We start from the raw sequence: 14,256 nt of genomic DNA, 5'->3' as shown, positions 1-14,256 counted from the left end.
AGCTCAGGCAAGAATTATCTATACATTTGTAAGCAAGGTTGGAAAGGAATGGACAGAGTCCAGAAACTAAGAGTCCTGGAGGGTCCGGAAAAATACCTGCTTCTGTAACCCCAAAGAGCAGAAAACGGCACAACCGCTCACCAGCCTTTCCCAAAGATCTCTCAATTGGATGCTGTAGTGGGACAAAGGAAGAAAGCCATCCATGTTTCAAAGGATGTCAAAGTACCTATTAAATAGAGGAAGGGAGAGATGGGCTAAGCCCCAAAACTGGGAAACAAGCAAGTTTAAAGAATTGTATCAGGGGGGCTGGGGAGATAGCTCAGTCGTTAGAGTGCTTGCCAGCACCGACAAAAAAAAAAAAAAAAAGAATTGTATCAGAACGGAATTTGAAGATGAGGTGATTGGCACATGGTGCTGGTTAGAAACAGAACAGAAGCCTGTGGAGTTTTTAAGGAACTGTATTTCCAGGGAGGTCACAGCTTGGCCTGGAAAGGCCCATGTTCATCCTCTATCAAGGAGTACATGCTTCTGATATTCACTTCTGATATGACGACAGAGGGTGAAGGACAAGGACACTTCCCAACAGAGAAAGTCAGAGTCTGGAGCTCTGGGAGGCCTGACCCAAAGAGTGGAAGCAGGGGCCAGCCACAGAACTTACTCCATTGCCAGAGCAGGGAGGTCTTCATAATTCCTGCCCAGCAGGCTGCATCATTTGTAGGCAACTGTGACAGGTATATGCCTCTCATTCCTCTAAATGGAAGATTTTCTTGTGGTTTTCTTATTTCTGTTCCTTCATGATATAGTAGGTATTGATCAGTCAGAACAAAGAAAAAAAAATATTTTAGCATTTGTATTTAAAACAGGTTAGAGAAGAGAGAGCCAGACCTGTGGAGTTCTGGAGTAGCTTACAACCTTCAGGGAAAGCACAGCAGGCTGTGATGCAGAGTGGGGCAGGATGGTGAGGGAACATCAGCTGGACCTGGGTCTGATGTAGGCCCATCACTTGCAGCAGTGGCTTTAACTTGCATCCCATCTATCTGGCCAGGACCTTTTCCTTCTTCTCTGAAAATGGTGTCATCACTACAGCCACTGTACAGGCTGCGGAAAGGATTAATGAAAGAAATCCTTCTCGCCCAGAGCACAGACAGTACTCAGTGGGTGGCATACAGTACTTCCTAAGGTGAGGTGACTCAAAATTTCTAAAAATTCAATGATATACAACTGGCATTCTGAGAGTTTAACTGTTCATGCTCTAATGAGGAATGGTATTAAAGTCATCCTATAAACTACCCTAAAATAACAACAGTCCAGGAAAGTCCTTCTCTTGCCTGAGTATAGACTTAATACCACTGTGATCAACCTTCAGAGCTGCCACTCAAAACCCAGCAGGGAGACAGGAGTCGAAAGAACAAGAGGAGGGAGAAGAAGGCAGAACATCATGGTAAAAGAACACAGGATTTGGATTCAAGGTTTAAATACTAGTAGAGAAGCAGGTAGTTGAGAGGTTAAAAGCAAGACCCCCATAACAAACATGCTCAATGTTGAAAAACAGAGAGCCTTCCTCTAGAATCAGGAATGAGCCAAGGATGTCCATTGTTTTCACTTCCATTAAACATCCTAGCCAGATTAATTAGTAAGAGAAAGAAAAAAATGGTATACAGATTGGAAAATAAGAAGTAAAATTATCTCCATTACAGATGACATGATCTAGTATGTAGAAAACACTACAGACTTAAAAACCAAACAACAGTAACAATGAAACTCTCTTAGAATTAATAAATTAATTCAGTAATGTTGCAAGATGCATACAAAAATCAATTGCATTTCTACACACTAATAAGGAACAATTCAAAACTGAAATTTAAAAAGCAATGACATTTAAAATAGCATCAAAAAGAAAAAAAAATATTGAGGAATAAACTTGACCAAGGAGAAGACAGACTTATATGCTGAAAACTATGAAACAGAGATAAAAGAAATTAAGAAAGACATAAATAGGTGGAAAGCCATCTCATGTTCATAGACCAGAAAGCTTAATATTGTTATAATGTTCCACAGTACCCAAAGTGATCTACAGATTTAATGGAATCCCTAAAAAAATCTTCATGGCATCTTTTGTAGAAATAGAAAAAAAAAATATGGAATCACACAGGACCCAGAATAGCCAAAAAGAACCTTGAGAAAGAAGAAAGTTAGAGGCCTCACATTTCCCGATTTCAAACCATTTTACAAAACTACAGTAATTAAAATAGTATGGTAGTGGCATAAATTCAAGTGTATAGAGCAATGGAACACTGTGGAGATCGTAGTAATAAACTGAGGCATATCCAATCATGTGATCTTCAACAACAAAACAACAATACCAAGAACACACAATGCAGGAAAGGGAGTCTCTTCAACAAATGGTGTTGGGAAAACTGGACATATGCATGCAAACGGGCATGTCCTCTGGAGCTAGCCAGACTGAGTATGAATCCCTGCTAATAAGAAAGCTAGTTAACCTCTCTGTGCCTTAACTTCCTCTTCTACAAAATGGGGATAATAAGAATATTTTCTTACTAAGACTGTTGAGAGATTTAAATAAGGTACTTAGAACAACCTCTGACACTTGGTGCTAATTTAATTACTGTTATTACCAGTAGGGCCTGGATAAAGTTACTCAACCTCTTTGCACCTCAGTTTCTTTTGCTAAAAAAGGAACACAAGATCTAACTTAGGCTATTGGGGTGAAGTGAATGGCATGGCAAGTATACAGCCCCAGTTCCCTCCTGGGTCTAGAGCAGTCAGAATGTCGAGTGAGCTCCAGGGTGAGCCTGTTCCCAAGAGGTGGAGAGAGTGAGTACCAACAGAGAAAAATGGGGAGGAGAGACCAAAGAGGAATCCTCTCCCTCAGAGGGCGTTGGTCACCAGAAAGACAACCTCTCTTCTTCCCCTGTTCAGAGACTTAGCTGGTATTTTTTTCACCACCTTTGAAAACATATAGTCCCAGATGAATATGCACAGTAAAGAGGGAAACAGCAGGGCCTAAAACCTGAAGTTTAATGTTCTAACTACAAACGGTTCCCAACTTGAAACAGTTCAACTTGATTTTTTGACTTTACAATGGTGTGAAAGTGATACACATTCAGGGCAAACTATAACTTGAATTTTGAGTCTTGAGTTTTCCCCAGGGTAGCAGTTTGTAGTAGTATACTCTCTCAATGCTGGGCAAGGGCAGTGAGCTACAGACCTCTGCCTGCCATGTAATCGCAAGGGAAGCAACAAATACTCTACAGCATGCTGTGCTGCTAAGCCAGGATGCTCAGGAGGTTAGGTGTCCTATATGCATTTTCAACTTAGAACACTTTATACTTATGATGGGTCTATCAAGATACATGTAGCCCATTTGTGTACAATGAATCAAAATGCAGTCTGTAAAAAATAAAATAAATAAATAAATAAATAAATAAATAACTTTTTTAAAAAAAGATACAAGCCCATTGTAAGACAAGGAGTACCTGTACATGGCCATGGCTCCTCTAGACCACTCCATTGGGATGTTAAAGTAACCAGTCAAGATGCATTCACCAAACAGCTTGCGGAGGAGTTCACATCTCTCTCCCCATCTGATCCCCAGTGAGATGAGCAGTGTAACCTGCACAACGAATAAAACCATCACTGGGAGATCAGTTCATTCTGATCTGCTCTCCTCTTTCTGGCCCAGGGCTCTTTTCCCCACACTGACCACTGGAAACTCCTTTTGGAAGCCAATTCTCTGCTTCCACAGAAATGAAATATGCAGATTTATTCTCCAAATAACAATAATTGTCTTCTGCAAACATACTTTGATTCTAGAAGAAATGTAATCCATTTATTAAATGTTGATAGAAATTTATAAGTGCATCTCTCCTTAGAATTTTTTTTTTTTTTTTTTTTTTTTTTTTTTTTTTTTTTTTTTTTGTGGTGCTGGGGATTGAACCCAGGGCCTCGTGCTTGCAAGGCAGGCACTCTACCAACTGAGCTATATCCCCAGCCCTCCCCTTAGAATTTTTGATAAAAGTTTATGGGGAAAGGTCCATCTAATTAAATGAAAATGTCAAAATAAAACTCTAAATACATGATAGAAAATAGCATTGCTTAGTCACTTAGCCAGTTTCAGAGAAAGCTTTGAAGAGAAGTAACCTGGTCCACATCTAGCACAATGAACTATATAACTTTCTTTACGTGTTTTCTAAAGTAGTTTACTTTTCCATCAACAAAACAGAGGCTACCATTTGAACAAGGCTATAACCTTCAATTATTTGACCATAAGAAATAGGGTAAAAATAAACTGAGAAAGGCTAGTCATGACTTGGTAACAATGCATGGAAATTTAGCTTTTCTGGCATTCCTTTTCATTTTCCTCTATTGGATGTCCCTGGAACTTATACATGTGCAGGACTGTATGCACGTAATGGACAAATTCTACAGTGGATTCTACCCAATCAATGATTCTTCTCATCCTCATTAACATTTGCTCATTGTTCATGATAAGCAAGACAAAGATGGAGATTGCATAGACATTTACAAGGATATAAAATGTTCTCAGGAAGCTCATAATCTAGAGCAGTGGGTTCCCAGCCAAGGTTAAGCCTCTCCTCTTCCCAAGGATACCTCCCAAGGATCCAGAGACCTCGACACTGTTCACAACTGGGGGTGCTCCTGGTGGTAAAGGCCAGAGATGCTGCTCCACATGCACAGTACAGTCCTCCACACAAAGAATTATCAGTCCAAAATGTCCATAGGGCCAAGCTTGAGGTATCAAGATTTAGAGAATGATATAATACAGAAGAGTATAACATAGGGATAAGTGTGGTAAGAACTGATATAAAGATAAAAGAAAAGTGCTATCTGATTAACAACATTTAAATAGGTGAATAATACTCAAGGATGTGGTGCAAATGACACCTTTATAACACGTTGGTGAGAATGTAAACTGACAACTTTTTGAGAGGGCAATTTAGCAATGTATATTAAAGATTTTTAAATGTACATACTATTCCTATCTTGGCCTTCCTTCCATTCCCATCTGTAATGGTTAATTTGAATTGTCACCTTGACTGTATAAAGAGATGCTGATGATTAAGAGGCTTCTGGGTGTGTCAGTGAGGGTGAGTCTAGGAATGATTGGAATGTGGGATAGTGAACTGAAGTGGAGACCCTCCCTAAGCATGGGCAGCACTGCCCAGTAGAAGGGTGGCTTGGATGGAATAAAAGTTGGAAGAACAAGGAAGCAGATGCAGATGCAAGCTCGACTCTTCTTGAATGGGTTCTTGATTGCTGCTTCGATCATCTGAGGATATCGGACTCTGCTTCTTCTCTCTTCCAAAGCAAACTCTGCCAGTGATTCTCCACATAGTTTCCAGAAGCCTTGGTCTTGGACTAGGGTAGCACTGATTGATCTTTCTTGTTCTGGGGCTTCTGCATCTTGGACTGTGCAGTTGCTGGCTCTTCCAGCTCTCCAGCAGCTGACGGCCATTGTGAACTATGCAGCTTCTGGTTCTGTAAACCAATCTAACAAATCCCCTTTCTACAATCATACTTCCTGTTGATTCTGTTCCTCTAGAGAACCCTGACTAATACACAATCTTCTCTCTTCCTTTCTCATCTCCTTTCCTCCCTCCCTTGAACAGAGCAGTCAGCTTGTGGCTGAGACTGCAATATGATGAAGGGGACTATGGGCAGGTACACAGAGGCACAGGCTACATCTGGGAGCCACGCAGGGCAGTGAGCTGGAGGGACCAGGGACTGATGATGAAGCTGCACAGAGATGCAGGCTAGCAGGCCTGGAAGCCAAGGACAAGACACAATGGTAAAAAAGAAAAGACAGAGAAGGCAAGATGCCCTTCATGTCTGGGAGACTGTTTATCCTGAGTAAACAAGTAAAAATATTTAAGACAATGGGAGTCAACTTTCTAACTGCCAGAGAAGATATGTACCGACATGCAAAGAGGGAAGAATAAAAATGTCCCTGGGCATTGAATTGAAATTGGAAGCATTCATGTAATTTTATAATGCATGGCTTAATACAGAAAAATTCATGTGTGTGTGTGTGTGTGTGTGTGTGTGTGTGTGTGCGCGCTGTGTATTTCTTAGCTCTGTCCTCTGAGAGACCTAAAAGCAATAACACCTACATACATTGGGCATCTCAACCTTTCATATCTTGGTGTCCTCATTCTATTCTCAGGTTCTATGCCAGCTTTCTAGACTTATTCGTCCCACCTAGCTGCAACTTTGCACCCTTTGATCTGCATCTTCACATTTTCCCTCATCCTCTCCCGAGCAGTGTATGACCGGAGGACCATTGTTCATAATTTTTCACTGGATACTGGTAATTTGCCATGAAAGTAGATTTTAGATACTCTTACCACAAAAACAACAACAAACAACAAAAACCCAGCTAACTGTATGAGATGATGGGTATGTTCATTTGCTCAATTGTAGTAATGATACCACTATGTATATGAATACTAAGGTTAGCATATCAAAATATTATACTGTACTTCTTAAATATATAAAATTCAAAAAGAAAAAAAATACCATTCTGTACTAAAGGGAGGAATCAGTAGGTCAGAGAAAGTACAAGATGAACTTGGGTCATCTGTGTGGTGCCATAAAATAAAGAAATGTTTAATAAATGATAAGCATATGTCAATAGGAAACAGGAGCCAGCTTTATAGGGTTTCCACTGGCCAAACTGAGGACAATTTCAGCATCAAAATAAATAACAAAAGTAAAAGATTTCAACTTAATGAATACAAAAGGAACCAATGTTTCTTAATATAAGCACATGAGAATTAAAACCTTATATTCCATGTATGTATAATACCTCAAAATACACTCTATTGTCATGTATATCTAAAAAGAACAAATAAAAAAATGAGAAAATAAGTTCTTCCTTACAGTAGAATTCCAATATATGTTGAAGGAGGGATGGAAATAATCCTTCAACAATCTTCAGAGGTAGCTGATTTTGACAAAAGTCATCAATGAAGGCTAAGTCTGTAGGTGGAGGTTTAATGAAGAATAGGACATTAACATAACCTTAGAATACTTCCCCACAACTACCAATAAATTTCAAAGGAAAAATGGTAGCTTTCAGGTGGGAAGATCCAGTAGACACCAACGTAAGGAGGTGACTGAGGTCAATACTGCAGTGGTAGGATGGGTGGGTACCATGTTGTGAGGAGCTGAGAAGAGCAGTTTCACTTCTGTAGTACCCTGCTAATACTGTGGGGTCCAGTTCCAAGGAGACACCTGGCAGATGCAGGTGAGAGCCAATCTACAGGGTGTAAGACCTGTCCTCTACCTGGACAACTGCAAGGACTTTAGGAACAGAGAATGTCTGAAGAACCACTCCAGAAGACATGTGACAACTAGGTGCTACATGAAACCTGGATCACATGGGGACAGTGTTCAGCTGGGGGACAACTGATGAAATAGGCATTGCATTGGCACTCTGGATAGTGTGCCAAAGGAAGTTTTGGACCAATGCCCATTTCCTGATTTGGTGGTTTGTGTGCTGGTAACATAGGAAGAAAGTGTTTGCTTTAGGGGAAAAAAAATGCTGGAATGTCCAAGGGTGGTGGAGAATAATAATTACACTTACTTCCAAAATATTCAGAATAAAGACTAATTATCACATATAAATGTGAATATATACAATATATATTTTATATTGAAATTACATATATAAAGACAGAGTCAGAGATAGAGATTTTTATCCTAATACCATGGGAACACAGAAAAAGATTATACAGTTGTACCTTCGGGGAACTGTTTTTTGAGATCCCTATGGATTTTACCAAAATTCATTATTCTCAAATGGCATAGTATTTGTATATAACCTTACACACATCTTCCTGGATAGTTTAAATCATTTCTAGATTACTTATGATAACTACTATAATGTAAACACTATATAAATAGTTACAAAGTATTGCTTAGGGAATAATTAAAAGGAGGAAAGTCTGTATATGTTCAGATGGAGTTTTTTCCCCAAATATTTTTATTATATCTGCAAACATGGAATGCATGAATTCATAGGGGTAAGTGTACTTATTTTCTTTTTGTCAGATCCATATGTTAATTTTTGTCCAGAGGAAGAACTCTAGTCAAGGAACTGATATTATTTTGTCTCATCCATAGATATGGAACACCTATAACAACTTAAACAACAAATATACCACTTAAGGTAATTTTAAAATAATTATTATGTTTTTAGAAGTCTATTCTTTTGAGAAAAGTAATAGGTGATCAGAGCATTTGAAAATATTTTTAAACTCATTGTGAAAATGACAAACTCTGATGTGAACATTATTTCTACTTAAGTATTTAATGGAACAAAATATTACATAACTTATATGTAACATAAGAAATGCATCATGAAAGTATTTCTAGAAATAGATTGTCCTTTGAGAAATGCACTGTATTTAAAATTATCAGATACTATATTATTCTGGTGCCCTATTTATAGGACAATCTGTATTGCCTTTAATGATAATACAGACTATGTAAGCTCTAGATTATGTCCCCATTGACATAAAATATTGAAATATTCACGGAATTGAAAACTTGGGATTTAGTGGGTAAAAGATCAAGCAAGACAAGGAGGTAAATGATTCCTTGATGTTCTCCCAATAGACTTTTCAATAATGAGTCACTGCCAATAGCCTGTGAGTCTTGAATTTGGGTTTCTAGCTCTCCTTGGGTAGTACATGTCTCTGCATGTCCCCACTGTCCACCTCTGACTAACATGGTGCAAAAAATGTCTGTGGGAAACCCCAGAATTTCCATAAAGCGTGGGGATTATAGTAATCTGATAGTTTTAGTCAGTTTTTTTTTGCTGCTATGACCAAAAGACCTGACAAGAATAATTTTAGAGGAGGAAAAGTTATTTGGTGCTCACAGTTTCAGAGTGCTCAGTCCACACAGATGGCCAACTCCACTGCTCTGGGCCCAAAGTGAGGCAAAACATCATAGCAGAAGATTGTGGCAGAGAAAAGCAGCTCAGAACATGACAATTAGGAAGCAGACTGTTAGTTCCCCTCACCACGGAACTAACAAAGGCATGCCTCCAGTGACCCACCTCCTCCAACCACACACTACCTGCCTAGTTACCTTCCAGTTAATCCGTTCAAGTGGATCAATGTACTGATTAGATTGAGGGTCTTACAGCCCTATCATTTCACCTCTAAACTTTCTGGTAGTGTCTCACACATGACCTTTTGGGGGACACCACATATCTAAACTGTAACACCTGGCTTAATGATAAGGGAGATAAGGGCTTGTTTAAAGTTTCATTTACAAAGCAAGTACACCACTTTTATTTAGACTACATATTTGCTTGAAAGTCCTTTAGTTAAACTGTCTTGTGTACCTATAGGGGGGTTAATATGCCCTCCAACAACATCTTGCCACCTGCTGAGCCCTTCCTTAATAACACCACCAATCTGCACATGGCTAAGTCAAGGAAAGGGCTAGTAGAACATCCAGTCTATATTCCAGGGAACAACAAAGACTTAGGATTAGCTGTTGAGTAATTAAACAGCTAGCTAACATTCTTAGGAAGGGGTAGGGCAAGCTATATAGGTGGGTTGCTTTCCAGAGCAATATGCTGTCTGGTATATGAATAATTCATATCTGAGGGGGGAGACAAGGTTACAGGGAGTGGGGCAGTATCAGGGAGCATGTGCAAGGGAGGAGTTCAAGGACATCGTCTGGACAGGAGGTTAGGGGGTCAGGAGCTACAGAGGCCAGGCCAGGCCAGGAAGGGAAGAGAGAAGAGGAATAGACCTAGGAGATGCTGAAGAGGTGGGGTGAGACCACCCAGGATGTTGGAAATGTTCTCTCAGTGGGTACTCTCCTGACTTGCTATTGTGTTGAGAGTAGTACACATTTTACAGATTGAATGAAATAAGTAAATCATCTTGAGTCATATTATTGCTTTGCAGAGTGAACCTTAAATACTCAATTTAGCAAGAAGGCACATCAACGCCTGTGATTGCCCTTGTTACTCTTTTCCTGACTTACTGTGTCCTAGCTAGCTCTTTGATTTTGTTCACTAATAACTGAGATGAACAGACAGTATATATAATTACAAAAAGGAATTATGGCTTCTTTGGAATTTTGCCCTGTGCATCAATCACATAGCGTTGGGTAGTCTCAGTCCTGATATTAATCTTCTTGTATTCTCCACAGAGTAGTTTCTCAACTTCTGGTTACAATTTCCCCTTTGAAGTCTAGTATGACTTCAGAGGATAAAAGAGAGGGAAGTGGATGGACTGCAGCAGTGTCCAGTTGGCACACAAGATACCCACATGGTGATCTTGCCATCCCCAGTCAATAAGTGAGCCTGACTGGGATGCCTCACATTTGAACCTCATGCCTTTTTAATTCCACTATTTATATGGACCTTCACAGGGTGCAAAGTTCTTTCACACACATGACTTAATGGAATCTATCAATAACCCATGCAGACACATAGAAAAGAAATTATTATCCCCATTGTATAAATGACAAAATTGATCAAGGATGAAAAGTATACTGAAGGTCACAAGAGCTCACAAAAGTGGTGCTAGGATTAGAACACAGACTCCTGTATTCCAAGTGTCTTGAGTCCATTATCTGTAAAAGCACAAACTCTCATTGCTTCTGCAGATAGCTCCCCACCTGCAACACCATCTCACCCATCAATAGCAGGACTCAGTCCAGAGGACTCCTACACCTACATACAAAATCCAGGATAAGGATCAACAAGGCCACAAGGAAGAAGCTCATTACTTGTAGGAGGAATGATAAAGGAAGGAGCAAAAGATCTATGGTCAGGAAAGGGGACAGCACATAAGAAAAGTTTATAAAGCATCTCTCAGTCACCCACAGCTTGGGAATCAATAGAATAATATAGATTTGCATCCATGTTGACACAAATGTCAATACTTTCATGTTTAGGAGGAAAAGAGGGCAAACACCATTTTAGAAATATTTCCTGTATACCAGAGACCCTGTTAAGTGCTTTCTCTTTTAATCTTGGAAGGTGGATATAGTCTTCATCTTCATAGATGAGGAAATTAAGGCTAAGGGACGTGAATCAATGTGCCCAGGGTCAGAAAGCCCTTCTGCAATAAAGGCTAGTCTGACCGTAAAGCCTTGCTCTTCTCTTTATCCCACACTAATAATGCCTTGGGCCTGTTCTCTGCCCATTTAGACGCTTACAATCAGACTTAACCACTCTGCTGGGTATAATCACAGGCCAGAAAGCATTTGAACTAATGTATACTCCAAGGAGAATGGCTAATGGGTCATTTGAGTTATAGTAATTCCCTCTCAAGTTATAGTGATTCCCCTTGCCCCAGCCCAAAGAAATAAGAGGTTGAGCTTGATTTATGGTGGATTACTGCACCTCAGCAGGAAGTTAGGAAACTTCAAGAAACAGCAGTCAGTCTTAGAGATGTGTGTTCAACTAACTTTGAGAGCATGTGCTGTGGTTGATGCCTGGCTACACTGTTGAGTGTGCATTTGTTTCTCTATGCCTGTGTGTTCTTGAAAAATGAGATACAAGTTAACATGTTCTATATCTCAGATTCTGGTGAAAGTACACAAATAACAGTTCCCTATTTTAATGTTTTCCTTTCAGTCTTCATTCATAGAAAACACCTGCAGATCTGTTTTATCAAGCATCCTGTAAAACTGCCAGATACCTAAAATAGATCTGATCTGATATAGAGACTTATAGTTGATGAATGAATTGACCCGATTTAGAAAAGTGTCATTTGTAAATGAATAAAAGCTTCAAAGCTTTGAATTCCGAAGCCAAAAAGTAAAATAAGAAAAAAAAATGCCAAAATGATCCATTTTACTAGTAAATATGGAGTGACAATCAATACAAGTGTTATCCAAATGTTTAGATGTCCAGATCTCTATGCGATACTAGGTCCACAGTCTCAAGGCACAAGAAAGCTCTGGAAGCTTATGAGTATCCAACCCTCACTGGCAGTTTGCTAGCCGGACTTCTTTTTTTTAGAATGGCCCCATTTGTTTAGACAAGCATGGAGCCAAAGCTGTGTGTTTCTAACTGTATCACTTCTGGACAAAAAAAAAGGCGGGGGTGGGGGCGGAATTCTACTCGCTGAACACAAATCACCATACCAACCTGAATCCAATGTCTTACAGGAAACGGGGTTAGCAACTATTGACAGATAGTACCCACTAGAAAACCCAACAATTCTCCTTAAGAATACAAACGTTCATGCATTAATGAAATGTAGTACATGCATGTAATGATCACCTATGTACAAAGAAGAGATTGCCTGCCTGAGACTGATGTTCACTACATGCTCCGACTTACATAAAGAAAGTAGGAATCATGAGAAGTTGAGCGGCCTTTTACTTCTGAAGTGACATTCCAAGACTAGATAATGAGGAGGGAGAAAAGGGTTGCGGTGACAATAACAAATTATGGATAAAACATTTCGTGAAAACTACTGCTTAAAAATTGACCTGTAAATGCTTTAAAGGACTGTTTTAATGATTCCCTTAATAAGACTAAATTGTTTCCAATATTCACAGTCACTTCTCTAATTACATGCCTGAGAATTTTGTAAGAGATTTTGGGTAGTTACAACTTGCTGAGGGAAAGCAATAAAGTAACATTGCTACAAAACAAAGCACTTCTGTCCACCGGGATGTGAAAGCGAGTACTTTCACTTACCCAGCACAACTTTGAAGCGTTTCAAGTTAGTAACTTTCCCGAATCTTTAGATGCCTGCGCTCGGTTCAAGATGTTTCTCAACGGACGAACCATCCTATCGGGTGTAACTGGTAGCCAAAAATGTTATCTTCCTAGGATCCGCACAACAACCTCAGTTTCCTAAGAACCACCGACCGCAATCAGGCGGAGTTTGGAAAAGCAGCATTTATGCGGAGCGCCACCTGCGCGGCGCTCTCCGCTCCTCCGCGTCCTGCGCCTAGCCCACCCGCCCATAGCGGAGACAGAGGCAACCTCTAGTTTGCCTCTCAATTGCTTTTTGCTTCTGGGGGTCGAGGGACTGGAGAGTTCTGTCCCAGGAATTTGCAGTGGACTTGAGGTCTAGACTGCAAGTCAGGTAACCCTTAAAAGTCACAGGCTGGGGTCGGCGGGGGCCCCTGCGTCCGGCGTCCCCATGCGTGCCCAGGCGGGCGGCGGCTCTGGGAACTCTCTCATTGTCCCGCGCTGCACTCACCGCTTACTCTCGTCCGCACCTCCAAGCCCAAGAGCGGGGACCCCTGCGACTGCCGCATGCCCTCGGGGCCGAGCGCGACGGGGCGACCGGGCGCCTGGCTCCGACCTGGCACCGAGAAGCCGTGGAGGACGCGGGAACCGGCGACCGATCAGCGGAGCTCTTGCTCTCCAGCAGCCGCGGCGACGAGCCCACAGCCCGACGAAACTTTGGTTGAGCGAGGGAGGGGATGGAGGAGGCTGCCTCCCTGCTTGGACCCGCCCTGCCCCGTGAGTCCGAAAGTTCCCACGGGAGAGCGCCCTCCACCGGCAAGACCGCAACCCGCACGCGGAGAGGTCCGCGCGAGCCAGGGGACAGCAACCCTTCTGCAGATGCACTTCTTCCTGAGATTTGATCCCCAGGAGGATGGCCCTAGGAGAGGAGGGAGCCCACCCGAAGGACCGCTAACACTCTACAGAGCCATACCTCAAAGACTCTCCGGATTAAAACGCAGTCCCTCTCTCTCTCCTTCCTCGATAGGGAGAGATTTGTTTGAAGTGGCTGCTGGGAAAGTTCAGCCCACACCCACCACCTGTGGGAGGCAGGCTCACTGCCAGGCCCAGACCTGATGGTCTTAAAACTCGAACCCCAAAGCTACCCCAGGGTGCAGGTAACCACCAGAGGCCAAGGAAGTTGAAGTACATCTGGCTTGGGGCCTATCCTAGGCACCTTTTTATTACATCAGGAAACAAAATATATTTAAGTTTCTCGCAGGAGGCTTTTTGGCCTCCTGGGGTAAAGAGTACTGGACACATCGTTTTTTCAAAGCTGACATATAAAACCTTCAATAACCCACCTTTGGTAAAGAAAGATGCAAAGGAAAACAAATGTCATAAAGATTTTGTTCTGTCTGGATCCTGCAAAACAAAATCCAGGTCACCGAGATGCTCAACGACGAGTCTTTAAGTCTTGTAACTTCACAAGAAGACAAAGGTGTAAGATGAAAAGTCCTTCCTACGGTACTTCTAAGAGCATATTTCCA

General features: G+C 41.2%; 1 protein-coding gene across 3 annotated transcripts in view; it reads right to left on the bottom strand.

Annotated features, from left to right (window-relative positions):
- The window catches only part of Lpar3 (lysophosphatidic acid receptor 3), a 76,670-nt gene extending 62,928 nt beyond the window's left edge, over positions 1-13,742 (bottom strand). Inside the window, exons 1-2 of one of the 3 annotated variants that reach the window (XM_047560562.1) lie at positions 13,701-13,742; positions 3,498-3,634 (exon numbers count right to left, since the gene is read on the bottom strand). The gene's annotated coding sequence lies outside the window, so the exon portion shown is untranslated. Of the gene's footprint in view, positions 1-3,497; positions 3,635-13,238; positions 13,492-13,700 lie in introns of those variants that run through there. The other 2 variants (XM_047560552.1, XM_047560541.1) reach the window with 2 other exon arrangements.
- Between the last annotated feature and the right edge of the window lie 514 nt (positions 13,743-14,256).

The sequence above is a fragment of the Sciurus carolinensis genome, chromosome 1 (genome assembly GCF_902686445.1).
Source record: "Sciurus carolinensis chromosome 1, mSciCar1.2, whole genome shotgun sequence".
Classification (NCBI taxonomy): domain Eukaryota; kingdom Metazoa; phylum Chordata; class Mammalia; order Rodentia; family Sciuridae; genus Sciurus; species Sciurus carolinensis.
This window is presented reverse-complemented; position numbering and strand designations above follow the sequence as displayed.